This window comes from Hemiscyllium ocellatum, chromosome 36, assembly GCF_020745735.1.
Source record: "Hemiscyllium ocellatum isolate sHemOce1 chromosome 36, sHemOce1.pat.X.cur, whole genome shotgun sequence".
Taxonomy (NCBI): Eukaryota; Metazoa; Chordata; class Chondrichthyes; order Orectolobiformes; family Hemiscylliidae; genus Hemiscyllium; species Hemiscyllium ocellatum.
In genome coordinates, this window is record NC_083436.1 from 15,023,794 (window position 1) to 15,029,208 (window position 5,415).

The following is a 5,415-nucleotide window of genomic DNA, read 5'->3' on the forward strand; positions in this document are numbered from 1 at the left end:
TCCCTTCTAAAAAGGCCCCCTTCGGCTTTATTACTATTTCCTACACCAGCCATCCTTGGGGCCTCTTTGAGCAAGATTGCTTATTTTGTGCCAGATTAGAAGTAGCTTTCTGTTATGAGCTGATGTTTATTGGTAACTGAGTTAGAACTGCCCAAACTAATTTCCCATCCAATAGAGAGAAACTGCTATTCCTATCAGTCTAGGGTATTACAAATTCAAGCCCAGAGGTGAAAGGATAATGTTCCAATACACTATATTCCCCACTTATCCTATTGTTAGATAATTCTTCAAACCTCTTACCAACTTCTGTTCTAACTTTTCAAACTTTTACAGGTTTATGAACTGTGATATCTGTAGTTATAAATATGTAGGGTTCCTTGAGGATAATTTTCCCAAGTGAATGATAATGATGTAATATTCATTCAGTAGCTTTGAAGTAGCTCCAATATAACTGCAAAAATGGCAGCCATTTTCTGGAATGTTCCTCTGCCAGCTGCCAGAGTGTAAATATTAGTCATTTAACAGAGACTAATCCATGTATTAAAATAACAGAATAATGCCTTCATAAATATGCTAAATTAATGATATCTTCTGTTTTAAATGATTCCTAACTGATTCTTAGTTTACATGGCACCCAACAATTGCAACAATTTAAAGACTGTCTTTACATCATTGTTTCTGCACAAAGTAGTGGGAAGCTTTTTGTAAGGTCGATCTGAGCTGACATGCTTTAAGAAATGGCTCTACATGTGAGAAGGTTTCTTGACAAGAAGGAAAGGAGAGATATATCCTGTTTCCATTTTCTGGCCCTCCAAGTATATGTTCAGGTGACAGTGAAAAGAACTAGCAACAAAGACTCAATGTCAAGAGTGTTAATCCAAGGACATAAATGTGGAATGACTTTAATAATGTGATACCAACTCTCAAGGAAAGTGACCAACTTTCACTAGCCTCATCCACTGCTCAACTCATAGTTTCCCAAATCTCATTTTTCAGCAATGCCTATAAATCAGCACTCAACACTTCAATTTATATTCTTCAACTCACCCTCATAACATTATTCAAGTATAGCAACCATATCCAAAACAGTCCTTATGTTACTTTGATATTTGACTCTTTGTTAATTAATGGACTTCACACTCAATCTCTTTTGTGAAACAAACAGAGCTCATGTAATGGTCCTTAGAGAAGTCGAAGTCAGTTAGTTGCTCCCTCAAGGTCCTCAGTCTTTCTAACTTCTTGCTGAGAGGCCTTCTCTCTCCTCCTTCTTCTATCAGTCATACAATATTTGGCCATTCTTCATTCTCCCAGTCATGCACGATTTCAAGAGGAAGCCCTATCAAGACTATTAGCAACTTGTTTCAGCACAAGGTTCTAAATAAACAGGGAAGAGCTTCAATATCAACTAAATCACTCTCTGTCGACAACATTAGAAACTGCTGGAAAAGCTCAGCAAGTCTGGCAGCAACCGTGGAGAGAAAGCAGAGTTAACATTTAGGTCAAGTGACCCTTCCTCAGAACTCTGTTGCCCATTTAACTTTAGTATTGCTGAGAAAACATGCAGATGAATGATCATACTCAATCGATCTTTGCTTGAAATTCTCAGAGCATAGTGTCAAACATTAAATGAAATTCTGTGATAATTGACAGTATTTACTGAACAATCTCAGGTATACTTGCAAGATTTACAATAGCAATCATTTTACGATTATCCATCAGGCTCGCATTATGTATGTATATATATTCATTTGCAAGGCCTGGCCCTCTGCTAGAAATACAAACTTGTGCAGATATTCTGCTTTTTCACTTGGACAAAAGCTTAGGGTTAATTGTTCCTCGGTGCATTCCCCACAGCAACAATTTGAACAGAGTCAAATTGCAATTTTTTAAACTAAGAGAAACTTGCCAACATTCAGCACCTTGTTTAACATGTAGCACAAATTGTTGTTCCCTTTGAAATTCAACACTCTTGTAGCTGTCCTGTTCAGTGCAAGGTGAACAGCTTCGACATGTATGTCACCTTTATTCAGCAATACTCAAGTTCTACACTACTTACCAAATTTTAGTCAAGCAAAAGGAAAGACGGATATCTAAATATCTGAAAACATATGTACTTGCACCGACAGCCAACAAATAATAATTTAATTAGTGCTAATGGGAGGCTCCTTCATTTTATTTAATGTGAGTTCAGCTGTGCAAGGTTAAGAGCACTGGCTGGATAATGAAAATGGAAGCACAAATAAAAATAACTTCAAATCAGCGTTACACACTCCTTTACATTCAATCTGCCTGAGCTGCATTCTGCAGGATAGTGGTGGGCTACACACAGGTAAATCCTTTTACTATGGTATCTTCATGTGCCATTGGAAATGTACATGCACATCATGGACCTGATTTTCAAGCATTAAGTCCCAAGTCATGCTTAAAATAGCAGAAGCTTCAAAGTCTATCCTTGCTGCCTATGTGTTTATCCTCTAATACAGCCAACAAACATTTTTATCCAGCCGCCTTCAAGCTTGGATATTTTGATCCTTTTATGCCATTTTGAAATATTTGTGTTAGTTTCATTTTGAATATTAGCATAGAATCACACAGAAAAGAAGAGGTCCTTCATCCCATCGAATCTATACTACCAAAGCATGGCTCAGTGATAATCCTTTGACATCTCAGTTAGAATGTTGCAGTTTTAAACTTCATTAAATTTAAGAACATAATCTAGACTGACACTTAACTGTGTATTTCATTGCCAGAGGTGTTTGGGGGTAAATTCAGGCCCAGTATGCCAGTTCAGCTTGACATAAAACATTTTGTAATAATATTTGAAGAGGAAAACGTTCTCCTTGGGAGAATTCTCAAGCCCTGGTTCAGAGTATTTCCCAATAAAAACTATTTATCTGCTTTTTAATTTGCCATTTGTGATAGTCTGTTTAATTTTTTTTGTTAGGTAAATTTTTCATGTGAGTTGATCTTCACTGGCAATGCCGGTAATTGTTGTCCATCTCTGACTGCCCTGAACTATGGGAGTTGCTAGGCCGTTGCAGAGGCCAATTAAGATTCAACCACATTGCTAACCATTAGTAAATCAGATGGGTTTTTGCAACATTCTACCATTGCTTCATGGTTACTTTTACTGCTACTTTGAAAGGCTTGCTGAAATTTGGCACAGCCAAGATTGGGCATAGATCCAAATGTCTCAACTTCTCAAAAGTTGTCTGGCACTCTGCTGACCAAAAGGGCTTTTGCCCGAAACGTCAATTTTCCTGCTCCTCGGATGCTGCCTGACCTGCTGTGCTTTTCCAGCACCACTCTAATCTAAACTCTGGTTTCCAGCATCTGCAGCCCTCACTTTTGCCCACTCTGCTGACCACACTACCCTGGTTTTGTTTGAGAGAAAATCCATTAGGGGAGCAGCTACCATGACGTAGTTAAGCATGAACTTGTGATAAAAGCTACACACCCACTAAAATCCCTATTTTCCTCATTTAGTTTTAGCAGCAAGGAAATACATTACTGAGAGTATTTTTACTGTCCATGGCAATAACTGTCTATGCACTATAATATGCTTTAGATAAGTTGCACACGCCTTTGCAAATGCTACTTTTGACAAGGTGTATCACTAAATTCACTGCCTGTAATTTTCAGAACAAGATGTGTTCTTGTCAAATGCCGCTGTATAGCAGTATAGTATCATGGTAAACTAAACAATGAGGAACATTGGCTACGTTTGATTCAGCAGTCTCTGAATAGTTGCTGGAGCATTTTTTTAGCATCAATTGGCATCACTCAACATTCAAGAAGACTATTTGGTGAGAGAAAGATTGATTTTACTTTAACTCTGGATGTTTAAAAAAACTTAGCAGTAACTCTTTCACAAATCTATTTTGCTGAAGAGAGATACATTTTGTTGGAGCATTTTGACTTGCACGAATCCCGATAATTTCAATTCAAAGGAAAACCAACATTTATGCTGACTGAATGGGAGTGATGATTGTTTGGCAAGTGGACTCTAGGGCTTTGCCATGGAGAGTGCATCAATTAATGATGATTGGCAGTAAACAGATAAATTTTGTTTAATTTTTAATCGAGGTAAGTTGACTCTGATTAGTCAGGGCATTACTTTGCGAAATAAACCAGTGAATAGCTGTCAACTCTTGAAACAGGTGCAGTCCAATACAACTGACCACTACCCCTTGACATTCAATAGTGTTACCATCATTGAATCCTCTACTGTTAACATCCTGGCAGCACCGTTGACCAGAAACTCAACTGGACTCACCACATAAACATAGTGGCTACAAGAGCAGATCAGAGGCTAGGAATACTGTGGCGAGTAACTCCTGACTCCACAAAGCTTGTCCAGTATCTACAAGGCACATGTCAGGAGTGTGATAGAATACTCCCACTTGCCTGGATGAGTGCAGCTCCAACAACACTCAAGAAGCTTGACACCATCCATGATTGACTAAAAAGTGAGGTCTGCAGATGCTGGAGATCAGAGCTGAAAATGTGTTGCTGGTTAAAGCGCAGCAGGTCAGGCAGCATTCAAGAAACAGGAAATTCGACATTTTGGGCACAAGCCCTTCACAAGCCTATGAAGGGCTTGTGCCCGAAACATCGAATTTCCTGTTCCTTGGATGCTGCCTGACCTGCTGCGCTTTAACCAGCAACACATTTTCAGCTCCATCCATGATTGGCACTACATCCACAAGCATCCACTCCCTCCAGCACCGACACTCAGTAGCAGCAATGTGTACTGTCTATAAGATGCACTGCATAAATTCACCAAAGCTCCTCAAACAATATCTTCCAAACACATGACCACTTCCATCTAGAAGGACAAGAGCAGCAGATATATGGGAACACCATCATCTGCACATTCACCTCCAAGCCACTCACCATCCTCACTTGGAAATATATCACCCTTCCTCCATGTTGCTGGTCAAAATCCTTGAACACCCTCCCTAATGGCATTGTGAGTCAACCCACAGCAAGTGGACAGGCTCAAAAAGGCAGCTCACTATCACCTTCTCAAGCGCAACTAGGAATGGGCAATAAGTGGCTGGCCCACATCCCAGAAATGAATTTTAAAAAATGGATGTACATATTCTTTCAGTCTGCAAAGAAAAGGGGACTGAGTATTAGTGTTTAGTTTCCATTGCACATACTCTGCCATGCTGGAACCCAATCCGCAAATCTCTATTGAAATGAACCTATCTTCACCTGGTGGGAAACACCTTAAGATTCCTACAGTTCTAAGCACTGTGAAGTTGACCTTATCGGGAACCTGGAAAATAGAGTCCAGAGACTTATTCACTTTGCATACTTGGTACCGAAATAGTATCCATCACAGCTACCCTGTGTCATAATGGTTACCCTGATCTGATAATTTCTCATTGTATAACAATCAAACTAATG